This window comes from Cervus canadensis, chromosome 5 (assembly GCF_019320065.1).
Source record: "Cervus canadensis isolate Bull #8, Minnesota chromosome 5, ASM1932006v1, whole genome shotgun sequence".
In the NCBI taxonomy this organism is placed as follows: Eukaryota; Metazoa; Chordata; class Mammalia; order Artiodactyla; family Cervidae; genus Cervus; species Cervus canadensis.
In genome coordinates this window covers 85,205,475-85,219,522 of record NC_057390.1, presented here as the reverse complement: position 1 = coordinate 85,219,522, position 14,048 = coordinate 85,205,475, and the positions used below count along the sequence as shown (strand labels likewise).

The window sequence follows — 14,048 nt, the reverse complement described above, 5'->3', positions numbered from 1 at the left end:
AAGACAAGAATGAGCTACTGTTTTCTTGTATTTACTGATGAGACTGACAGTGGTGAAACAGAATAAAAATATACAGTGTCGAAGAGGGTGAGGAGGTATGGCACGCTTGCACACAGATTGTATGAAAATAATTTGCTGTAACCTCTCTACAGATTGCATTAAAAGCTTTAAAAATGTTTGTTGCTTTGACCTGACTCTAGGAATTTATACTAAGTAAATTATTAGAAGTGCCAAAATGTGTATACACAAAGATGTTCACTGAAGTGTTTCTTAAAATAAAAACAACAACAAAAATTAATCAACTGCAATCTTATTTAAGGTTTTATCAAGAAAAATATTACACCCATTTGATGGAATGGCCCAGCCATGAAATAACAATGAACATTATCTAAACACTGTAACATACATATAGTGAACATGATAATGAACTTGTTAGTACAAAAGCCTGATAATACTTTACAGATAGTATATACAATATGATGTCATTGTGTAATACAAACATGCTTATTATAAGTCTATAGGGTGTAAAAAAGACAAGTTCCAAGAAGGTTATGAAGAAATTTAAAAAATATCTCCTTCCCACAGTTGGGTTAACATAAGTCAAATCAAGTTGATAGCAATGCTCCCTTATTTCTAAAGAGATTATACATATTTTTTTTTCTTTCTTTTCCTTTTTTTATTCTCTGTACTTCCCATTTGCCCAAATAAGCATTCAGTATTTGTATGCTGGGGTTTCCCTGGTGGCTTAGTGGTAAAGAACCTATTTGCCAGTGCAGGAGACCCAGGTTCAATCCCTGGATTGAGAACATCCCCTGGAGAAGGGAATGGCAACCTGCTCTAGTATTCTGCCTGGAGAATTCCACGGACAGAGGAGGAGCCTGGCAGGCAGTCCATGGGGTCACAAAGAGTCAGAGATGACTGAGCGACTAACACTTTCACACAAAGTAAAAATGAATGAAACATCTATCTGAATTTGAACATCCTTTCCTTTAAAGAAGAAATCAACACTTATTTGACCTTTGTTTTAAAGGTGATTTCTTTAAAAATTTTAGGTTTTTCAGTTTAGGACTCTTCGAGTCTTTCTCCCAAATCTTTCCAAAAAGCGACAGTTTGGAAATGCCAGCTGCCATCTGTTCAAGTCCTGACCTCGGTCATTGGCAAAGTAAAATTGTGCTTAGAAAAGAAACACTGAGGAGAATCCTGAGACTTCAACTACAGTCAAGGCCCCAAACAAATTGCCCTTCCTGGGAGTAAACTCAGGTGGCTTGACTTGACTCTTGGTTCCCATTGCCCTCCAGCATGATTTTACTTTTGTTAGCTCTTCCCACAAAGATGTAGTCGATAAAACAGGGTAATACGTTCATCAACTATATTCTCTTATTATTAAGAAAACTGTTCTGTCTTCATGAAGAAACACGTGAAGATACAGTTTCTGTTCTTTTGGAACGTGATTCAATATATATATAATAGCTGGTTTAGCTCTGAGTATAAATTCATCAAAATGAATGCTTTTTTTTTTTTTTAATGGTACTTGGGATCATATTTGCATGCTGGAAGAATACCTGGGGAGTTCAGGTGTATTCACATAACTCCCAATTAGATCATTTGGTTTGGAAGAGTGTTTTCTCTTTGTTGCAGCTGGAAGATCTATAGTAACACAGGACACCTGCTAAGATGAGGCTTCAACTTGCAGTTTTGATTGATTTCTGTTTCTCTTTTGAGTGGACCTTCTTTAGTTTGATGATGATGGTCTGGTCCAGACCAGATTCTTTGGAGTCTGACAGAAGGGCATTTGAATCTCCTTGCAGTCCTCATCAACTGCATGTGCTTGGACAGATTAGTCCAACTTTTGGTGCTTAGTTTCCTAAGCTATGAAATGGAGCTAATGTTATTTATCTTGCCCACTTTAGTGCACTAGAAGTCATATAAGTAATCAAGATGTCTGCAAGGCCAGCAAAAACACATCTCATCCACGGTAATTGTTTTTATCGTTGTTCAGTTGCTAAGTTGTTTGCAACTCTTTGCAACTCCATGGACTGTAGCATGCCAGACTCCTCTGTCCTCCACCGTCTCCTGGAGTTTGCCCAAATTCATGTCCATTGAGTCGGTGATGCCAGCTAATCATCTCATCCTCTGTCATCCCCTTCTCCTTTTGCCTTCAATCTTTCCCAACATTAGGGTCTTTTCTAATGAGTTGGCTCTTTGCATCAGGTGGCCAAAGTATTGGAGTTTCAGCATCAGTTCTTCTAATGAATATTCAGGGTTGATTTCCTTTAGGATGGACTGGTTTGTTCTTGTAAATATCACTAATAAAACAAAATGAAAACAAAGTTGGCTTCCAGATGAAAACCTGCTTCATATGACGGCAGATTTCAAGTATAAAATAATCTAAAAAACAAGCTAATTCTGTAGCCAGTGCAAATATTAATAATCTGTCTGGCAAGAAGCAGGTCACAATGCTGAATGTCAATGTGATAAAATGTCTTCCAGTTACAATACAGTAGCACCTTTCTAATTTGTCATTAAGGGGCCCCTGGAGCTAAGTGAGATAACAAAAATTTGTGTGAAGAAGAAATTCTCACTGATTAAATCAAGCTTCTGCAGTCTTGTGAAAATGTGCTACCTTTGTTAGCTCTGTTTGGGTTCTAATGATATCCATATAATTGACAGGGTCCCCTACAGCTGAAAATTTACCACCTCAAACCAAATTTAGCAAATATTCTTTTCATCTAAATGGCAAAGTCTTCTCATTTTGGACCAGAGACTAGAGACTTGGTTAAAGAAAACAATTTTTTTCCTGAATTTTAGTTCAACTACCTAGAAATTTTGCAACTGGTTCTGTCTTCAAAATTAACCCTTTATATTTGCATTACCATGGAGAAAATGCCAAGATTATTTAGTATTTCCATACGAATATGGGACAGTTTAACAGGCTAAACCCCGTGAGAAGGAGTAAGGATTATATGTTGAAAAAGTCAACATTTTTTAAATTCAATTAAGTCTGTATTTGATTTCTAGTTTCAAACTGAATATGCGACCTTGGGCCCTATAGCTAAAATGGGAACTGTTTTTCCTGAGTGACAGAGTCTACAGAGACAAAGTATGTGATGAGCTTGAATAAACCGGATTCTCAGTACACCATAGTGGCAACACTTCTTTTATTTAAGTAAATATCATTGAAAGAAAAAAAGCTCAGTGACCAATTCTATTTTCAATGTCACCTTTCTACTCGTAACAAATATTTTGAGAGAATTAGAGCTATCAAATGTTTCCGCTCGGGACCTGCTAAAGACAGAGAGGTAATCATTTTCGAAACGGTGACTGAGGGAGCACCAGTTCACTAACCGTTCATGCAACAGCCCTTCCACGTGGCCTCGTGTGCAAGTCTCATCATGATGTTCTCTTCCACAGTGGAGTTTTTGAACTGCAATTTCTTCAGTGTCTGGTCACTCCACGTGTACTTCACAATCCAGAATGGATGCCCCACAGTGCTGAACAGGGTCTTACCCCTTTGCTTAAATATCGCTCTATTTGAGACCATCCTCAGGCACTCTAAAAATAGGGACCCCTCCCTCACCTCCCCTGGAAATTTCTTTTCTCTCACTTTGCTTTACTCTTCTTCAGCACATTCAACACCATCTAAAGCCCCATGGGACTTCCCTGGTGGTTCAGTGGTAAAGAATCCACCTGCAATGCAGGAGATGTGGGTTCGATCCCTGGGTGGGGAAGATCCCCTAGAGAAGGGAGTGGAAACCTACTCCAGTATTCTTGCCTGGGAAATCCCATGGACAGAGGAGCCTGGAAGGCTACAGTCCATGGGGTCGCAGATGAGTGGGACATGTCTCCTAAGGACAGGGATTTTATTTTTGTTGGTGCTGCAGAATCTCCAGGCTTCCCTGCTGGCTCAGACAGTAAGGAATCCATAGGGCCCGTAGTAGCCAGGTAATACATATTTGTGGAATAAAATAATGAATGGCTTTCCTAGAAACTTCCAGGTTTCATGGAGCAGAATCACCTGGGTTCAGAAACAGGGATGAAAAACTAATGGTGACCTGAGCTAAGACATTAGGAAAGAAAGCTGGAACCAGGTCAGACCTGGTGCTGAGCTGCTTTCGGACCCTGAGACCCAGAGCCTGAGTAACAGTGTTCCAACATTACAGTAACACTGCAGCAAGGGGGGGATTGGGGTGGAACAAACTTTTGCTTGATCCAGACCAGTGTCAGCATCCAGGGCAACCTGCTCTGCAAGCTGGATGCAGGAGGTGACATCTGCAGTGAAGATATCAAAGAGTTGAGTTGAGTTGGAGGAGCGTGAGGTATGAGACCGGATCTAGGAGTGACAAGTACAGAATGGGGTCAGGATGGGGTGGCCAGGTGGGAAGACCAGCGAGGCAGCAGGGATGCAGAGAGTCCCACACTGCCAGGACTCTCAAAATGGGGAACGATAGCAGAGGGCAGACAGGACTCTATCCACACGGACTGCACTCTGGTCTGGGCAAACTCCTCTTCGGCTAAATGCAGACTTCCGTGCTCCTAGGAGCCAGGTCCTATAGCTTCTCCCCTCTGGGATTGGGATTCTTTCTCTCTCTTTTTATTTTTTTGATGTGGACCATTTTTAAAGTCTTTATTGAGTTTGTTATAATATTGCTTCTGTTTTATGTTTTGGCTTTTGGGGTACAAGGCATGTAGGATCTCATCTCCCCAACCAGGGATAGAACCAGCACCCCCTGCATTAGAAGGCAAAGTCTTAACCACTGGGCCATAGGCAAGTGTAGGGGACTGGGACTCTGCAGGTTGTGAAAGGCAGCACCCGTAGCCAGAGAAGCTGGGGGAGGCAGGGCTGATGTTCATCGCTACAGCCTAACAGATTACCTTTCCGGAGGTTCCTCCAGCTTATGTTTATGGTATTCCCCTTCTGTTCTTTTTGGGTTGTTTGTTTGTTTACAGGAAGATTAAATAACCTCACACAACATCATGCCACTCGAAAATAACATGACTCTGAGATTGTTTACCTCATTATCTCCTTGTGAAAACAAACACCGCTGTCTCCTGCCCACTCCTCTCAGGTGGGCCTGCTGTCAGAATTCTACTCTTAGAGCAACCTTACCACTCAGCACACATCATTCTTTCTCACTTGCAAATATTTCTCATAAGTCTCTGTGGCTCCCACAACCTTTCTCTTCCAGGAAGGCTTCCTTGTGAATTTTGGCTAGCATTCGTTCTAAGATCAGCCAGCTTCCCTGTCTCCTGAAAATGTGAAATATTGTTTCTTCCTAATGTTGCCCCAAATCGCTCCACATTTTATGTTTCCAGCCCAGATTTCTGCTCTGAGCCCAGACCAGTAGCATAGCTGACATCGCCATTGGGAAACCTCAAGAGAAAACATCTCAAACGTCACCCTTGAAGTTTTCCCTCTTCAATCCAGTTGTATTTCAGTGTATGACATGGGTATCCATCCCGAGGGATCTCATTTGGGTTAGCAACTCTTTCACCTTGAAAACTTCAAACAAACCAGGTATGACTTTATTCCCTTTTGCCTAACATATGCATGGCATGGACTCAACCTGACAAGTTCAATAATAAGATACAAAATGCTATATTATCCGGGGATAAGGACCATGGAAGCCCCACCCCTCTGCTGGGCCACCTTCCTGCCTTGTATGTAACGTGTCACCTAGCCTGGTGACTTGAGAGTTGTGTTTACAGCTGCACAATGAAACAAGCTCTTCAAATGGCCTTATTGATGAAAACATTCAAAATGCCATCACTTTACAATTCTTAGAGATATTTTTCTATGCTCAGTGGCTTAGTCGTGTCTAATTCTTTGTGTCCCCGTGGATTGTAGCCTGCCAGGCTCCTATGTCTATGGGATTGTCCATGGAGTGGGTTGTTATTTCCTACTCCAGGGGTCTTCCCAACCCAGGGATCGAACCCATGTCTCTTGTGTCTTCTGCAATGGCAGGTGGATTCTTTACCACTGCGTCACCTGGGGAGGCCATTTTTTTTTCTGTAAATTTATAGAAATCATCTTTTTTAATGATCCCTTAAGAAATTCTTTCTGACCTTTTCAGAGGCCAAGTAGAGTGTGAAAGATAAAGCTCAGAAAAGTGAGTAGATTGGGACAGTAAAGCAAAGGTGCCCTTTGTTACTGGGGTAATTAGAAGACTCTGTGGTCAAGGCCACACTGACCATAGGGTCCTACAGAGTCAAAGCCCTGCCCAGGGTGAGAGAGCCAATAGGTCTCCCCACCTAACCTGTGATTCTGAGTAGCCTCGACTTTAGCTTATGAATGAACTAGAATAAACTCCCTGCCCAGTCCCCTACATGGAGAATTACCTTTTATTTTAGGCTGAAGGTCAAAGACATCTCCCCTGAGAATCAAAACCAAAAGCTGACGCTGACAGTGGTCTAGAGATCAAACTCACCTCCTTGTGAAGGATGAAAGATGTGAGCCAGAGCTGAGGGTCCCCAGGCAGCAGATGAGAACAGATACAATTTCTTTCTGAAAGAACTTCCTTGGTTAGCAATGTAGATACTCCTGATCCATCCCAGATCCACTCAGTTAAAATCGGTCAACATATGCATATATGGAAATCCCATAGATACCATTTCAATCAATGGGATGCACAGTAAGTTATAAAATGCAGAGGATCCAGGCACCATGAGCAGAAAACAACAACAACAACAACAAAAAACAAGACTCACACCACAAAGACCTTGTTGTTGCCATAACCAGATGTTGGATGTTTTAGAACCCTGCTGCTGGGCATTTATGAGCCATCTGTATGTTGAGTCGCTTCAGTTGTGTCCAACTCTTTGTGACCCTATGGAATGTAGCCTGCCAAGCTCCTCTGTCCATGGGATTCTCCACGCAAGAATACTGGAGTGGGTTGCCATGCCCTCCTCCAGGGGATCTTCTCAACACAGTGATTGAACTGGCATCTCTTATGTCTCCTGCATTGGCAGGCAGGTTCTTTACCACTAGCGACCACCTAGGGAGTCACCTGGTTATATTTTGATTAGAATTCTAACTCAGTAAGTCTGAGAGTTGGCCCCGGTATCCTGCATTTCTAATAAACTCTCAGGGGGTTGCCATTGTTGCCAGCCTTTGGATCACACGTTAAGTGGTAAAGTTTTGATATGTCGTTTAATGTGTTGTATCAGTTTTCTGTTGTTGCTATAAAAATTACCACAATTTAGGGTCTTGAAACAACAGAGTTTATTATCTCGCACTGGGAGTTAGCTCAGCCAAGTTCTCTGCTCCAGGTTTAGGAATGGAAAATGTAGGTGTTTCTGGCAGGGTCTCAAGAGACGGTTTTTGGGAGAATTCACTTCCAAGCTCACAGGGTTATCGGAAAAATCTGGGTTTTGGCAGTTGTAAGATTAAGGTCCATCTTCTTCCTGACTGTTGCCTGGGGGCCTCTGTTTGGTCATTTTTTGGGAGCACCTACATCTCAGAGCCAGCAAAGGTATACTGAACACTTCTCCCACTTGGGGTCTCCCTGCTTTCCCCTCCACTATGTTCTTCTTCTACTTCTTATGGGAAGAAATTCTCCCCTCTTAAGGCTGCATGTGGTTAGATCGGATCAGCCTGGGTAATCGAGGCTAATCAGGCTTATGGGCTTCTCTGGCGGCTCAGGTAGTAAAGCGTCTGCCCACCGTGTGGGAGACCCAGGTTCAATCCCTGGGTTGGGAAGATCCCCTGGAGAAGGAAACGGCAACCCATCCAAGAATTCTTGCCTGAAAAATCCCATGGACGGAGGAACCTGGTCCATGGGGTCGCAAAGAGTCAGACTTGAGTGAGAGACTTCACTTTCACTTTCTTTTTCAATCTCAGTCACATCTGCAAAGTTATTTTTGCCATTTGAAATGATATATTTGTAAGTTTCACAGATTAGGGTGTGGGCATCTTTGGGAGAGGCATTCTCTACATTATGTGTAGTAAGATATTAGGAAAACTTGATAACATCTTCAAAAACAAGAGAGTGAAAAATAATAAGGTTAATGAGAGAACTAAAGTAATTAAAAATTAAAACACTATGACAATTAAGAGTAAAATCTGTTGGAGAGAGTAAACGGAAGGTCAGACAACTGCAGGATCACAACATCATGTGGAATATGATCGAGAAAATAAACAGATGTCACACAGGAGAGTGAATTTGAAACACATGCAGGGAAGATCGAAGTTGTTAACTTGCATCAAACTGGAGTTCCTGAAGGAGATAATAGAGAGAATGAGAGAAGAATCAATATTAAAGGACATAATGACTTACAATTTCCTAGAATTTTTGAGAGAAATCAATCCTTAGATCCAGAAATCCCAATAAATCCCAAGCAGGGCGAGTAAAAAGAAATCCTTACATAGATGCATTACAATAAAACTGGAAAAAACCAAAGGTTTAAGAGTGTCTTTAAAACAGAAAAAGAAATATTACATTTACAAGTATGACAGTTTGATCAATATTTGACTTCTCGAAAGCCACAATGAAAGTCAAAAAATGTTAAAATTTTCAATATACTAAGAGGAAATAAATGACAAGGCAAAATTATATGTATGTATGATTATAATCATTATGTAATTATATGTATTATAATTATTTTATATGTAGTAATTATAATTGTAAATATTATAAAATGTATTTTAAAATGAAGACAAAATAAATATTTCCTATTAGTAGAAACTCTCAAATTTCCTCCAGGCAATATTAGAGAAATTTCTAAAGGATATATTTTGGTCAGAAGGAAAACTATCACCCATGGAATTTCTGAGAATCATGAAGTGTTGGGCAAAGAGGGTAATAAATATGCAAAAGAATCTAAACTATCATCAATTGTGTCCTACAGTAATAATGAAGTCTGTGATGTAAAAAGAACAGGAAAAAACTAAAATCAATGAGAACAATATGGCTTGGAAGTCAGAAGACAGGCAGTGGAAAATAAATGTTTTAAGATCTCTGTATTGTTCATGGGGAAGGCAACATTAGTTAGGTGCAGAGAGTTCAAGTGTGAATGTTAAATAAACAAGACTTTGTAATTCTTATAAATAATCAATATTGTATTATGGATATTAGATTTTAAAGGATTGCTATGACCCTCACATATTAATAAAAATGTAGTGCATTATCCAAATAGTGTATGAAACAACCCAGGGCCATCATAGATTTGGAAGGCTCTTTTGGAGAGGACTTTGATAAGATCAGGGGTCCCCAGGTAGCACAGTGATAAAGAACCTGCCAGCCAGTGCAGGAGATATAGGAGACGTGGGTTCAATCCCTGGATCGGGAAGATAGTCTGGAGGAGGAAACGACAACCCACTCTTGCCTGGAAAATTCCATGGAGCCTGGTGATTTCAAAGAGTTGGACATGGCTGAGCATGCACACACACTCATAAGCTTAAATCCCCTTTTTGAGTGTAATTCTGGAGGAGAGGAGAAATGAGCATGTGAATGGAATCCTTTTTTTTTTTTTTAAACACAACCTGATCTAATTCCCTTCAATGTTTCTGCCCACTGTCTTTGTTTCTGTTGCGGGCTCATCACCTTTAATTGAGACACTAACTTAGGCAGTTGCTCAAGACTCAATCCCAAACTCCCTCTTCTTTCCCATCTAACTTTTCCTCAGCCATTTTTATCCATATCTCTGCCTTTATTACCACAGTCATAGATGGTGCTGAAGGATGTGTTTGCCCAGATTTCTCCTCTGAGCATCAATTCTATACCCAAGCATATCCAAGTGATGACTTGATATCTCCATCTGGTACCTCATAAGCAGTTCAAGATCAACATTTTAAAATGTAATCCCCTGATGGATTTACTCTGAATCACATCACCTGTTCCACAGAAGGCAGTGGTACCTACTGTCATATGAAAGCCAGAATCTCCTACATCACGAGGCAGATCCAGCCTGTGGCTAGTTCTGTGTTGTTCATGAGCTAAGGATGAGCCAAACGTTTTAAAAATCTTTGCTAAAAAGTAAGAAGCAGAATAAAATCAACCAAGGACAAGAATATGCAAGAGTCCACGTGTGGCCTTCAAAGCTTGAAATGTTAAAATGTTTAGGGACTCCAGATTTAGACTGATATTTGACACTTTGCCGCCATGTGCCATAACCAAACCAATGAAAAATTTCATCCTTTAGTTGAATGGATGTTCCAGAATCTTTTCAGTTCTGTTTATCACCATTGCAACAATACAGGTGGGGATCTGATGGTCTCTTGTCTCAAGTAGCACCATAGGCTCCTAATTATGGTTTGTATCTCCAAATCCATTCTGAGACAGAGGAACTTTGTTCTATGTGTGCTGAGCATTTTTCAATAGCTTTGCAGTGGTCCTCAAATAAAGACCAAATTCTTCATGTCGTTTGTAAGAGACACTGAGGTCACTATCATTTTCCTTACTGGGAAAGGGCCACGGTGTGGCCTTTTCACACTGAAGGGCCTGCAATTGCTCATAAAATTCCATTATTCTCCTTCTAAAGTCTTGAGGGTCTCTAGTTATATTTCCTCTTTGATTTTTGATTTAGGCAGTTTGCATCTTTTTTCATGGGCATTTTGGAGAATGCTTTATCCATTTCATCAAATTTTGGAATAATGAGCTTTTGATTCTATTGATATTTTTCTCTATTGTTTTTGCAGTTTGTGACTGCTGCATAGTCACAATAGTCTGCATAGTTTTGCAATTTGGGAGCAGTTCCACCCTTGAGAATACAAAAGAGACGAAAAAAAAAATCTATGAAAGTCACTCTGGTTGTAAGTTGTTATACTTCAGTTCCCAGTTCATCTGATATACCTTACTTTTCAGCGATCTCAAGTACCTTTTTTTGTTGTATTCTGTCCAGTTTCAGCTGTCATCAGTGGGAGGGGGGCTGGCAGTGGAAATCTCTGCCGTGCCTTGTTGCTGTTAGTGTCTCTTTCGTCCATACTGTGGGTTCATCGAAGCCAGAAAGCTTGCGTCCTTTTTCTATTAGTCCATCCTCTGTGTTTAGCAAAGCATCTGGGACATCAATATATCGTATTAGAGGTACTTAAATTCCTCTTTTTCAATATATGTTTAATGCAATCATACTAGTTTCCTAGTGGTAGATATTATTACTACATTGATTTTAAATCTCATACGATGAAATCGCAGAAACAAGGATGTATTAGTTTTCTCTTGCTCCACAACAAATTATCACCAACATCCAGTTTCCGGCCAGTTTCCGTGGGTCAGGAGTTCAGGCGCAGCTTAACTGAGTCTTCAGCTCAGGGTGTTACTAGCTGTGACTGACGTGTCAGTTGGTCTGTGTTGTGACCCAGAGGCTCATTGGGGGAGAATCCGTTTTCATGCTCTTTCAGGTTATTGGTCAAATTTTTCTCCTCGTGGTTTTATGACTGAGACCCTTGGCTTCTCACTGGCTGCCCTCAGGTCCTGGACCACTGAGGCTCCCTGATATTTGGCCTTCTCCACGGCACTTCACTGCAGGATTGTTTGCTTTTTCAAAGCCATCAGGAAAAGCCCTCTCTTCGCTAAGTCATAATCTTAAATAATGTAATGTCATCCTGGAGTGATAGCATCCACCTTTGTCGTGTAACATAACCCAACCAACAGAGCACCATCTTTACCCTATTCTATCTATTAGACACAAGTCACAGGACCTGTCCACATTCCAGGGAAGGACAGTCATCACATTAGGCATCACCTCTCAGGGTATCTACCACAAAGGAGGTATGATATTTATTTATTTCATGTGAGAATTTAGAAAACGCTACTCAAGTAGACTTGGGTCAAGAATGAGTAGGGAAATGTCTTCATTTCACTTGCTGTCATGTGTTTCGTTCCATGTTTACGTAAAACAGAATTGATCTATAGGAGATGTCCTTTGAATTAACAGAAGGATTAATGAGAAAGTTAAGTTGGGACTTCACTTTTGATAGAATGTGGTTCTGCTGCTAGCCTCCGGCCAAAGAAGAGTGCTCGCTTTTGTTGAATGTACAAAGTGTAACATCCCTGGAAGCATAGGAAAAATCCTGGGGTAAAAGTCAGAAGCTCTTTTATAAAAAGAGGAAAGAATGAACATGTGGCATTTGGGGCATAAACTTTCTGACTAGGGTTAATTTCAGAAAGCTTTAAGTGCTTGCTAAATTTTAAGTGATCTGGTAAAAAGAGCATTAATGGCTTCAGAACAGAAAAACAAAATGATGAAGGAGATTCACCAAAAGTCCCAATTTGGAGGTGATAAATGGGATATTCATCCCCTTGTTGACGGTTCCTAAGATAAGATAACCAGACAGAGGATCTAAATACATTCAGCTGTGATTACCTCTAACAAAATAGAGTGCATTGGTAGTAAAATTATGTTTAGAAAAATGTTCGTCACATTATACTCAGAGAAATCTTAACTCACCTTTGTTTTTTGGCAAGAGATAATAATATTTATGCAATAGAAAATGCAATTTGGTATTCTTGATTAATTAGCACAGGTACTGTCTGAACACCTCTTATGTACTTGGCACTGTCCCAGTTGCTCCAGATGCCACAATGAACAACACAAGGATGCTTTAATGGAGCTTCTATTCTGGCATTAAAGATGTCCCCAATACAGATATCAGGCCCTTAATGAGAAATAGCCACTCTTTTTTTGTGGGAGTGGAGAGGGGTGGATGGTGTGAAGGGCAAAAACAGAAGCCAACTGTGGAAAGAAAATGCCTTATTTTAGCTGTTTATTACTGAGTGAACTGGGATGAAGCTAGAAAAGGCTTTATTTGAAACCGCTTGAAGAAGTTCACTTGAATGAAAAACAAAATCTGTTCCTGTGGGCAGCTGGATGAGAAGTTTGAGGCTTTGTTGTTGTCGAGAACACTGGTCATTCTCATCAAGCTATTCAGAATATTCTGGTCTCCCAAGGCAATGCCTAAGCAGGAAGCAGGTACTGGAACAATTTTTTTTTTTTCTAAATTTAAAATAAATCCAGAGGGTTTTGTGCCAAATAATCACCAGCTGCTGTGAGATCAATGTGCGTGGAATTATTAACAGGAAGCAAATTACTAACTACAACCTATGGAGAAAATTTGTCTCAGGCAAGAACTTTCTTTGAAGGATTGTGCCCAGCTTGAAAACATTTAATTTCCCCACAGTCACTCCACAGGGACCCACCAAGGGCGCCATTGGTAATAAACAAGAAGATGCTGGTTGTAAAGCTTTGGAATCACGAACTTGAAATACAGAGAGAGAAGTGTAGCAGGGGAAGATTCTATTCTATCATCGACACCTTCAGAGCTTCATATAAAAACTCTAGGTTAGTGAACAGGTCCCTGCTTCTGATCCGAGACCTTGTGTCTGTAATGTCCTCAGTAAATGTTGTCTGTTACTGGTCGGATGAACCATACCTTCACACTCATGGGATGTTACCCTACAAGAAACCTCGTGGTTTTAGTAGCTCAGTTGTGTCTGACTCCATGCAACCCCATGGACTGTAGCCCACCAGGCTCCTCTATCCATGGAATTCTCCAGACAAGAAATACTGGAGTGGGTAGCCATTTCCTTTTCCACGGGATCTTCCTGACCCAGGGACTGAACTTGGGTCTCCTGCAATGCAGGGAGATTCTTTACAGTCTAGGCCACCAGTGAATCCCTTAAGAGACCTTGGGGATCATCTAAATAAGGTTAATTTTTTTTTTTTTAAATCCTGAGACATGTGGCCTTGATCCCAAGCCAAAACATATAATCTCCATAGAAGATTCTGTAGCTCAATCTACCCCATCAAAGAGTTTAAGAGCCCTGCTGACATTCCAAATCAAACTTCAATAAACTACAGATTTAGAACAGAAAATCACAAAAGTCTTACTGAAGAGCAGTGGGAAGGACAGGTTAGAAATGCATAGTCCTTTTCTGATATCTCCCTGGTTCTGCAGATTATGTGGAACCTGTCAGAGAGTCATCAGGTAATAAATGAAGAGCCATTGAGAAAGAGGAAGAATACTTAGTCCTAACATGTCTCAAACACCTCATACGTTGCTGAGAATGTCCACCTTGGCACATAGTTCACAGAGCAAGGACTAGAACACAGGTCTT

At 40.7% G+C, this 14,048-nt stretch overlaps 1 long non-coding RNA gene across 1 annotated transcript in view; it reads left to right on the top strand.

Moving 5' to 3' along the window:
* The window catches only part of LOC122442099, a 46,384-nt gene that overhangs the window by 14,554 nt on the left and 17,782 nt on the right, over positions 1-14,048 (top strand). The window contains exon 2 of the long non-coding RNA XR_006269549.1: positions 5,314-5,515. This is a non-coding gene — a long non-coding RNA (uncharacterized LOC122442099). The remainder of the gene's footprint in view (positions 1-5,313; positions 5,516-14,048) is intronic.